Genomic DNA, 11,601 nt, shown 5'->3' with positions numbered 1-11,601 from the left:
TTCATGTTTGTCATTAGAGTTTTATTTGTAAGAAAATTATGAACTTCATATTGTGCATCAAATAAAAGAACATTTCACAACTCTGAGTCAACAGAAATGTCTCTAATGTAGACATGTACAGTGTAGTGTAAGCATTAAAAGATCATAAAGGAAACACTAACATTCATGTGAAACTAATTGTAATAAAAAAAATGAACAGGTGGTTTATAGATGTAAAAGAAAGAATCTGACAACAACACTTTTTTGGTCTAAGTGATCAAAGTAGAAAACAGAACTGATGTTCAAGAACAAACCGTAGCTGCACTAATATTACACATCTCCATTGTTGTGGTGAACAGACATGTTGCTTTTAAAACCACATGCAGTGTGTGACCGTGACTGTTCACTGAGACCATGAACGCCACTTTGCTGAAGCCTTCGCCTTCTTCTTCTTCTTCTTCTAAATTGGAAGCAGAAGGAGCACGAGCTGCTTTGATCTACTGAAAGGAAAAAGCAGAACATCTGAGCTGAAACCATTAAGACAGGAACAAATTCAATGCAGTGTCTCAGGTGGCTTAGCCTTTTACAACTGTTGATACAAGCTAAATACGGTTAACACACAGTGTCAGGGAGCTCCAGTGTGGGAACTAGTGGCTTTAGGTTTGTAGTCATTTAACTTTCATCCATTCATTCATTTAATTCAGGAGGAAGAAATGTCAGGTTGATGCAGGCTGGTTACATGCATTTGGTCCCATGCTGTCTTTAACTAAATGACTTGGTTCACTTTATGGCTGGGCTGTATGTGGGGTTATATCATGTTATTTGGGCAGGACTACCTGTCCCCTGTTAGGCTTAGAAAGTTTCTCCATAAGTAGAGTTTCTAACTCTTCTAGCACATCTGTGGCTGACAGCTTTTTGGTGGCTCTTTTTACCCCACACTGGTTGTGAGTGTGTAAATAGCCCCACTAGTTATTTTGGGTTGCAGTTAACTTGGGAGGAAGGGGTAGGTCTGCCATAACTAGATGAATAACAATTATCTGGGATACATAAATTTCATAATGCATGCATATATCTCTATAAACCTGCCTGAGGGCTGCCATTTTTACATTCAGTTATTTCTCTGCTGGATCTAAATAATGAATGTGTTACAGTTAAACTGACACTGGTCAGTGTAAATGGCTCATTGGGACACAGAAACCTTTAAATTAAACCCCATCACCTGATATCGAGTGTCAAACAATATCAGAGCTGTAAACGCTGTTTACAGTCAGAATTTATAAAACTATGATTGTAAATAAATTCAAACAAGTGAGCTTTTCTCTTTGTGCTGAACATCAACACTGTGACTTCTTAGACTGTAAGCTTTACTTTAGCACAACCACTTGTAGAAGCCGTCACTCCAAATGTCTTTGATAACAAGAAAAAAAGACCTTTTCAGTCCACGGCCTGAAGTTCTTCTCTGACATCTTCTGCCATCAGCTTTGTCTGCTGGTTTGAAGACAATAAACCACAAAAAGATGATTTAGTCACTTTGTCTGCGTCATGCAGCTCAAATGTGTCGTGTAACGATGTTGAATAGCCGTCGTTATCCCTCTGCTGTGTCAGTAGGATTGTACTGTACAGCATCTCATTGATATGTGAGGAATGCTAATGTAACACGATAACAGACTTACATCATTAAAACATAAAGGACAGGAGATATTTAGATATTTTTATATTTATATTACATTTTATAGCTGACGGATATTACTAAATAGATAGAATTTACTAAATAGCTGGATGAACATGAAAAATATGTCTATAATAACAAATGACCATGAGAGCCAGTAGAATTAATTCAACTGGACACTCAAAAGACGTCCTTAAATGCTCTTTAAGTGGCAGAACAGATGAACAAACAGTTAATTGCTTACTTGAGATGAAATCTGCTCAGCTACTTTGAAAACAGCTTCTAACTGGTTCCTCCTTTAACAGGATGACGGCTCAGGGGTAAGGCCATCATGCAATCCAGCAACCTTTATGGTTCTGCTTTGATTCACCAGGAACTATTAGGGAAACCTTCCAGCGCCTCCTGTGAAAGACACAGGCATAAACACACAAACATTTATTAACATGTTCCACAGTCTTCCAGCTTGATTTTCTCATCCTGTGGACAACAACGTACATGGATGCAGGTTTATTGTTAACTTTTGTAAGGTTTATTTAGTGAACATATCCAGCTGCAGCTCCACTGTGATCCTGAGCTGGATAAGCACTTAAGAAAATGTGTCAATAAATGGACAAACATCAACTTACTATATTTATCCAAACAGACGGGACCAATAATGCTTCACTGAGTCAGAGACTTTAACGTCTCTTCTATGTAAGAATGTCTCGTGCTGATATACCTGCACACTTGACAACAAAGGTTTTTCAGACTGCATGTAGCTGTCCTCTATGTCAGCTAACACATTTACATTTATGTCACACTTATTTCTGCTTTCCCATTTTATAATTATTACTTACATTTTGATTATAAACCTTGAGTTTGTAAATGATCAGATTACATAATTGGAATACAATGTATCCAATTCAGGGCTGCGGGAGGATGAAGCCTATCCCAGCTGATACAGGACAAAGACAGGCTGCCAGTTTATCGCAGGGCTAACACAATATGTGTAACAGAAAATCCACTTAAATGTTTGATATTTCTTATAATAATCATAATTATGACTATTATTTAAAGGTTTCTTTATAAATACATTTTGATTTTTAATAACCTCTAAAATATAAACCTGAGCCGTTTCAGATTCTGACCTCTGACCTCACTGCAGCTCCCTCTTTGGAAGTACGTCTGCTTCTTGTCTACCCCCAGTGTTGACCGCCTGCCCTTGATATCACGTACTGTACCTGAGGAACAAAAAAGGACAAACACTTGCCTTCATTTAAGAAGTACATTCATACAGAGGTAATCTATGGAAACACACTAGTTCACCCTTTGGGAGGAATCAGTTCCTGTGAAACATTTCTGTAAATGAACATCATGTGGAGAATGAATGAAATGAGTTCTTCAGGTGACTCAGCAGTCCCACACTGACAAATGAAATCTAGTTAAACTATTAAGCATATTTGCTCTTCTGAAATCTGTGTTAAACAACAACAAACATAAATTAGTAACAAAAATACAGCTGAGTAGAGGCTTTACAAACCACCAGCAGCCATAATGCTAAGTTTTAATCTTCAAATGTTTCTGAGCCGTCTTCAACCTGCTTTTAACACATTAAAGTCCCACAGTCAATGCAGCCTGACTCAATCCTAAATGTTCAGCACACAGAGACACAGAGGTGCCGTTTAAAGTTTAGTGTTAACTTGAGTCACTGATCATTTGCAGTATTACAGAGTCTGGCAGTCTTTGCATGATGTCCACGTCACTGTAAGTTTCTAGCTGACTCTCAGGTGTGACAGGTGTGCCAGCAGGAAAGAGTAATAATAACCTGCATCCTGAGGTTTGTCATGCAGGATTAAAGGAGCCAGGCTTTGTTCACACAGCTAGGATTGTATTTTACACTGACCCTGGGTCAGTATAAGTATCATACAGTTTAAACGAAGCACTGAAACTTGCACATATTTATTACAGATGCACTGAAGCTAATCGAGATATTTGCTGTCAGTCTGTGGCTGCGATTAAACACTTTACTGGAAACTTTATTAACTAGTAACTTCATCAGTCATGACAGAAGCTAATATTTCTGTGCTAACATCGTTTAACCAGTAACAGCTTTACTCCAATATAAGCTAACGTTTACACCGTAACTTTAAGCTAGCACCATAAAGACGGTAAAACACGTAATAACATCTACAAATGCATCTTAAAGCTGTTATATTAGCACTCTGTGTATTACTAACATAACCACATTAACATTACTGACACTCGCTGACTTTTAACAGTCATTCTATAAATGCTGTCCGTTTAAATGGTCTTACCTGTACACACTGCTGTATCCACCGGATTCCAGCCAGAGTGGATTCTGGAGTCTTCCACGCTCCTGTTAGTGATCCTCCATCTGGATGGATGAGAACAACCTTCTGAACAATCTAGCAGGAGATGGCCCATATCTATGGGACTGATCTGTGCTAATAACGCCCATTGTATGGACTGATAACAGCCGAAGCGGGTGAATAAAGTCACCCAGTAGCTAGCTGTGCCATTACCCAGCATACATCACTCCCTCCGTAAATGCAATAAACGATACAAAAGTATTGTTCTACCTGTTTTTCAGGTAGTTGTTTACATTATATAATTTATTGTGTTCAGTATACGTCACTACAAAGTGATTTCGGAAATATATAAATATACGGACAACAGGCTCTTCCGCGGCAATCTCTTCAATCGGAGGACCCCTCACGTCAATTCCCGACGCGAGGGGGGTACCCTGCGCGTCCATAAGTGCAGCAGAGGGAGCCTGACCATGCGTCACACGTTTGACGAGTTGGGAGTGAGAACGTGTTGTTTTTTCAGCAGCAGTCTTGTTCTAAAATACAGTGTACATGGGGCTAATTTCACATAAAATTGCACAAGAACTTTAGGTCTCTACACATGAAAGAAAGTACAACAAAATATCAGTAAAGTGTTGAACAATAAAAAATATGTATATTTAATAAATGTGTGGGCCACTTGATTTAAATCAAAACTAAAGAAGATTCTACTGTCTATCTGTTAAGTGAGTATTGGTGGAATTACTTGAAACTGCATAAAACAAGCTGGTGTGTTCTCAGTTTTGTCACACAGCGATAGGACAGAACTTACTTCTTCACATTTGTGCACTGCAAGCCATAGAGCCCGACGCCTGAGGAAATGTTCAGGACCAGGAAACAGATCTTTGATGTCATCTCGTGAAAGTGACGAGAGCAGGTCTTCTCCAACATTTGCTTCTGCAATAGGAGTTTCCAATTATCACTACATTGCATCATCCTCATGTGCAAGCCAGCTGACAGCTTTGCTTGGGTAACAAACAGGATACACAAGAAACATAATTTAATATTTACCATTTAAAAACAATACTCTATTCCATTATATTCCCTCCTGACTGCTCCACAGGTTCTAAATTACCTTCCTCCCATTGACTGGAAAAAGTATTATATTTGTGATTCGCTTGCACCTTTCGTCCACACGTAAACAGCGTTTTCAGTCACTGAAAAAAGAGATTTCTAAAAACGCTTGCCAGGGTGGATATTTTCGAAAACTCCTTTTTTGCATTTAGGTGTGGACGAGAAAAACGGAGAAAACGCAGCGTCAAAGGTGTGGGCCTTGTGCGCCACGTTATTGTTTCGGTGAAATGAATTGCTACAATACTGTTACTGTTAATTGTACTCTCTGCAGTGTTTAAATACTTACATATACACAGTTACTGTCCCTCCAGACTGGGTTCTGCTTCTATGCCCCATCTTTCTTTACTATTTCCCACCGAGGCTTCTAGACTTCTGATTGGCCAACATTTCTACACGGTTAGGAATATATCGCCACCTGTTGCTTTGGCATGTTCCTAGCAGCGTTTTCCTTCATTTCTGCGTTTCCGTGTGGACGGGATTATTTTTAAAATGAAAACGGAAAATCTCAGTTTTCAGAAATACCCATGTATGTAGTGTAATAGCACTAGCATATTTAAATATGCTAATGCAACTAAGCTAACCGCACAAGCTAAGCTAACAACCGGGTATAGCCTGCCATGCTAGCGACTTACCATGCAACATAGCAGAACACAAAACATAGAAAAAACAAAACAGTCACATACCTTTCAGGGTGGCAATTGTTATTTCGTCCAGTTTCTCCATAGCATGCCTTAATTTCTTCACACTGTACCACTGTATCCCGGACCCAAAAATATTACTAATCCTGCAATCCAAATTTGAGGCGCGAAGCTAGAGGCGCGAAGCTGGACTGTACCAACTCAGGAGTATGGGGTTGTGTACAGAAATGGTTTAGTTCGCTGTTTTATATCTATAAAATTCTATATATTTAAAGATTTAACTATTTAGTTAGATTATATTAAGTAAATACTGACATGTCGGTACTATTACTTAGTACAGCTGTTATAAGGCACCGAATTAGGATAGCCATTCCTACCCCTTAATGGAATAATCCTGGTCATCTTGGCTTTATGGGAAAAACGGTTCACAGACCAGTGAAACAAAATGATTTGGCGCTGTGTTATCTGCTTCGTTTTTGTGGGTCTGACCCTCAAATCCTTACTGAGTCATATTAATTCTGCACATAGCCATAGTCCAGATTTCCGTGTAGTTTGTGGCATAGATGGATGTGTCAAAGAATATCGTGTTTACAATTCATTTTGGTATCACATTCGTCGAACACACTCCGACCACCTTGGCAATGGACGATGCAGCGGATCGACTAGGACACAAAAATCTGTAAGGTGAGACTGACTATATACTTTGATATCTTTGAAAATAATCATATAAAGTATTCATGTTAGATTCCTACTTGTGTTTACAGCTTAACAGTAGATATGTTAATGCTAATTCCTTATGATCCACATCAATGCTATTTCTAAACAATTTTTCTGAGTGCTTAATTTCTCCTAATAGAGAAAACACCATTTTTATTTATTTTTTTTACTTTTGTTTTAAATAAACCAATGGGCATGGTCCAGAGTCTCCTTGGTTGTTTGTGTTTATTAATATTCATTGTTTCAGTTAGTTTCCTGGTTATTTGTTAATTATTTCCTGTGTTTAGGTGTTCTCCGTGCCTCCCTTGTCTTGAGTCAAGTGTCCCTGGTTTGATGTTCATGTTTATTCCTGTTTTACTTTGATAGTCCCATGCCCTGCATCAGTGTATTCTGTTGCCCTTCCCCCTGGTCTCTTCTCATCTGATTAGTGTCAGCTGTGTTTCGTACCTGTCTGCCAATTCCTCGTTTCCCTGTGTGTGTGTATATTTAGTGTGTGCTTCCCTCTGTTCTTTGTCGGATCGTCTGCATTTTCTCCTCTGTGTCATCTGTGTTCCCTCCCTCAGGTTTTCATGTCTCATGCTCCTTGCTCCAGGTTGTAAGGTTTTTGCAACATTTTCAATGTTTCCTGTGTTCTTTAGTTTAGCTTTCCAGGTTTAGGTTTTTGAGGATTTTTAAAGCTTTTAAACTACAGTTAAGCTACCAAATATCAATCAGCAATAAATTAGTAACAATTTATTAAACTCAGTCTGAAAACATACATATTTTGGAGTAAATTATCAAATGCAGAATAGAATTATTTAGAAATGATCAGTGTAGCTTGTAATTAATATCTTTAACTAGTCAATTAATCAATTAATCTCAATTGCAGTTCTAGGAGGGAACCCTCATCAGCGGAGAACAGAAGTCTGAGTAACATGTGGGCCTACAGGACTGATCCAGTGGTCGAAAACCAGCCAACAAGCCAGCCAACAATGGATGCAGCTGTAGACACCAGATTGAACTCAGGAGAAGATGCAGTGATTGATCAAAACACAATACAGCATGATCCAGACAGTGTGTGCCCCGAACATTTTGGTACTTTTGACAATAATAAGACATTGTACTCTGGCTTCGATGATGGTGCCCATATCTCGCAAAGGCCCCTTGTTCCATCCCAGACCAACAATGATACCTCGACTCCAAACATTTCAGCAGCTTGTCCAAGCGGGTTCGCAGATGGAGTAGCATCATCCCAATCTATGGTGAGTCTATCACTACTGAACAATAACAACTTCTTTTGATAAAACATTTTACCAGTTTATAACATTCCTATATTTATTTCTCTTTTCTGAAGGATGACTCCTGCCACGATGTTCTTACCAGACAAGCAACAGCTCTTGTATTGACTGCAAGAGAGAAACATCGTCTTTCACAGGTTTGTGCTCATACAAAATTAGAATGATTATTTTAACATGTGGCTCTATTTTTTTTCATCATTTATTATTAACAATTTCCCTAAACTGTAACAGCCTTTAATTCATTCTGATTATCCTAATAGTAACTATGCAAAACCGAGCATCACTTGTATGTGCCTCCAACTTTCCAACAAATGACTATGACTGCCTTAGGTAAACTAAGGCAGTCATAGTCTCCAGCCATCCATCCATTTGCCTCCGCCTATCCTTTTCAGGGTTGCTCCCATCACAAGCCTTCCTCTGCCACCTAACTCTTAGTCTCAGTTTAAAAAGGAAAATTGTAATCTTAATTAAACTAAAAATTTGAGTTTTGCAAGAAATCCGAGAAGGAATTTAAAAAAAATTTTTTTTTTCTTCAGTTTCAGTGAGGGAAAAAATCTATAAGAAACAGTCAAATAATTCTATGCAGTTTTTTTGGTTGCAGAGCTACGTACGTTATTAGTCCTTACATTATAAGTTGTCTATTCGCTAAAAATAAATCTCTTTTAATAGCAAACAACTAAGATGTCGTTTGTCCTTTCTGTCTGTTTTTCAGAGTGGTGTGAATGATGTCGTTGCAGCATTACAACAGTATCAGGCATCGTTGGTCAATAATCTGAGAAGTCAGGTACAAAAGGTTTTCCAGCAGCATCATGGAAGTGGACTTGAAAAAGATGTTTTGGCAGTCTTCGACCAGATTGAGGATCCATTTGCCTCTGTTTCAACAACATACAGGCAGGATGATGTGATAAAGAGAAATTTCAATTTTGTGGAGTCCGAGGAGGTTTGTGTTGGGTATACTGCTGTCATGGGAAAAAAAGATTCCTCACTACTGTGCCCAAATGTTTTCATTATGTTCCGCTTGTCAGAAGTTTGGAGCAGTTATTGTCCCATCCAAGAGTTTTGGCATTGATAGATGAGCAGAAAAATTAGAGAAATGAGTATTTATATGATATCATAGATGGAGAACTCATGAAGTCTCACCGTTTATTTTCTGCACACCCCTCTGCCTTACAGATTATCCTTTACTCAGATGAAATTGAAATTTGTAACCCACTTGGGTCTCATGCCTCCAAAAATAAGTTGGTAATGTTCTATTATACTTTGGGAAACATTAATCCTAAATATCGATCAAAACTACCTGCCATTCGTCTACTTGCCATTGCAAAAAAGAGTGCGCTTTCTGAATGTGGTGTAGATGGAATCTTGCAAAGGCTGCATGAGGACTTAGTGAAGCTATATAATGGAGTTAAAATTCAAACTGGAAATGGTGAACGTGAAATATTTGGAGCATTAGTTTCATTATGTGGAGACACTTTGGCGCAACATGAGCTTTGCGGGTTTAAAGAGGGTGTTGGGTTTGCTCATAGTAAATGCAGGCAGTGTGAATGTTCATTTGAGGACATGCAAATTTATTTTGATGAGGATAACTTTGAGGAACGGACATTTGAACGACATGTCCGGCAATGTAGCGAAATTGAGAAGGCCAACACAGAGTATCTAAGAAGCAGCTTAAAAACAACATATGGAATAAACAGAAGAAGCAAACTTATTAATTTCCCAGCATTCAACTTGATCCAACAAACACCCCAAGACATGATGCATGTAATTTTTGAAGGGATTGCTCCATTAGAAATAAAGTGTGTGTTGAAACACTTAGTTCTCATGGGAGAGCTAGACTTAGATCTCTTCAATGCTGCAGTGACTGGTTTCCCATACTCTCCAGTTGATATTAGAGATAAACCAAGTGTTATTACCTACAGCACATTAGCTTCCAGTGACAATAAGTTGAAGCAGTCCTCGGGGCAAATGATTGTTCTTCTGAAAATTTTGCCATTTCTGATTGATGCAGCCAAAGGTACTGAACACTACGCATTCATTCTTGAACTCATTGAGATAGTTCAGATTTTACTTGCTCCTGTCATCAGTCTGCAGACTATTAACAAGTTGAAAATCCTCATTGAACAGCACTTGAAGCACATGAAAGCCCTATTCCCATATAACAACATCACACCAAAACAACATTATTTGATTCATACACCAAGCCAAATTAAACGTTTGGGACCAATGGTCCGTCATATGTGCATGAGATTTGAATCGAAACATTGCTTTTTCAAACAATGGGCGTCAAAAATAAATTTTAAAAATGTTTGCAAATCTTTAATAAAGCATAATCAAATGTATGAATGTTGTCAGAATGTGGATAGTTTTGATCACCCCATTTTTTTCCAATGAATGCACATTAGGACCAACCTCAGAAGTAAGCATAATGTCATACTTAAAAGAAAAAATGAGGGCCTTCCTTGGAAATGATGAAGTAAACCATGCAGTGACTGTTAAATGGCTTAATCTAAATGGTAACAAATACATAAGGGATAGGTCATTAATTGTTTGTGCTGTTGGTTCTAGTGGTTTACCTATATTTGGGCTTGTGAAAAATATCTATGTGATCAATTCATCATTGTACTGTTTTGAATTCCAGCAGCACAATACCATTTGTTATGACAAAGATTACATGTAATATAAGATAGAGATTCCAAACATGGCACAAGCAACGGAGCTGATATCCGCTGATAATCTTATGGATTTCACTCCATATTACAGTTTCACACACAAAGATATGACATATGCAGTCATGAAATATTACCTGTGTGATGTAATTGGACTACACATGAGTTCAACAGATGTTTTATAAAAGGCACACTGCTTTACATGCATGAACTGTATTATCAGGTTATTGTTTTGGACAGTTTTGTTGTTGAGTTTTCTATCAAATCTGACAGTTGAATGCGATTGTAGCATTGCCACAGTGAAGATATGTGTACTGATACTTGTCTGATGCTGATCTATTAATCTGTTTGACATGGCCTAAAGTGAATGAGTTATGCCGTTTCTGTTTTTCAAATGGGCCTTTATTTCATGTTTATCATGTGCTTTTAGTTCCAGCTTTTGTGCATGTTTTGTCAAACTTGACAGCAGTTTTATTACACTTTAGTGTCAATAAATACATTTCTTAAACTGAGCAGCTGTTTAAGTGGCCTTACTCTTGAAATGAGAAAAATAATCTTGTTTTTATTAGGGAATTTCAACCAAACGGTTTTCATACCTTGTAACTGGTAAATAAAGCTCAAGATGAGCTGAAATATCCTTTTAAGGAAAAGTTAGACATATTTTCCTAGAATAAGATTTATTTTCTTGTGCAAAACTTGCTTGTTAAGAATATATTTTCTTTTTAGACAAAAAAATAAGAAAAAATGTCCATAAACAAGGGTTTTTTTACTTTCTTGAAAATCGTTTTTTGCAGTGTAGTGACGCCCCTGCTTTAAGAACTGAAGGTCAGTCAGTCAGAAAATTACCAAAACTTTGAATGTGTCCCCAAGTGCAGTTGCAAAAACCATCAAGAGCTACAATGAAACTGGTTCACATGAGGACCACCCCAGGAAAGGAATACCAAGAGTCAGGATAAATTCATCAGAGTCACCAGCATCAGAAATGGCAAATTAACAGCACCTCAAATTAGAGCCCAAATAACAAAGAGCCTCAACGAGTTCCAGTAGCAGACAAATCTCTACATCAGTGATTCCCAAACTTGTTTTGCTAGGCCCCCCTTTGTTTTGCAAGTCACCCCCCCCCCCCTCCCCGCGTGCACGCACGCACGCACACAAACACATCCTCCAACCACACACACCCATATTTTGCTCCATTGTGGTTTATTTCACACCTCAAACTTTTAGTAAACAGTTAAG

At 38.1% G+C, this 11,601-nt stretch overlaps 2 long non-coding RNA genes across 3 annotated transcripts; one reads left to right on the top strand and one right to left on the bottom strand.

The window, feature by feature from the left end:
* LOC143421345 (uncharacterized) lies at positions 1 to 4,462 on the bottom strand. 2 transcript variants are annotated; one of them, XR_013100984.1, is made up of 5 exons: positions 3,943 to 4,462; positions 2,776 to 2,868; positions 1,893 to 2,050; positions 1,410 to 1,467; positions 1 to 479 (listed from the first exon to the last, which is right to left on the bottom strand). It is a non-coding gene; the product is annotated as an uncharacterized LOC143421345 (long non-coding RNA). The 2 variants fall into 2 exon arrangements; XR_013100985.1 differs by having other exon boundaries at positions 2,783 to 2,868.
* Positions 4,463 to 7,132: 2,670 nt separating this feature from the next.
* LOC143413694 (uncharacterized) lies at positions 7,133 to 9,470 on the top strand. The gene is made up of 3 exons (XR_013094299.1): positions 7,133 to 7,663; positions 7,756 to 7,836; positions 8,412 to 9,470. It is a non-coding gene; the product is annotated as an uncharacterized LOC143413694 (long non-coding RNA).
* The last annotated feature ends 2,131 nt before the right edge of the window (positions 9,471 to 11,601 follow it).

Source organism: Maylandia zebra, linkage group LG2, assembly GCF_041146795.1.
Source record: "Maylandia zebra isolate NMK-2024a linkage group LG2, Mzebra_GT3a, whole genome shotgun sequence".
NCBI lineage: Eukaryota > Metazoa > Chordata > Actinopteri > Cichliformes > Cichlidae > Maylandia > Maylandia zebra.
This window is presented reverse-complemented; position numbering and strand designations above follow the sequence as displayed.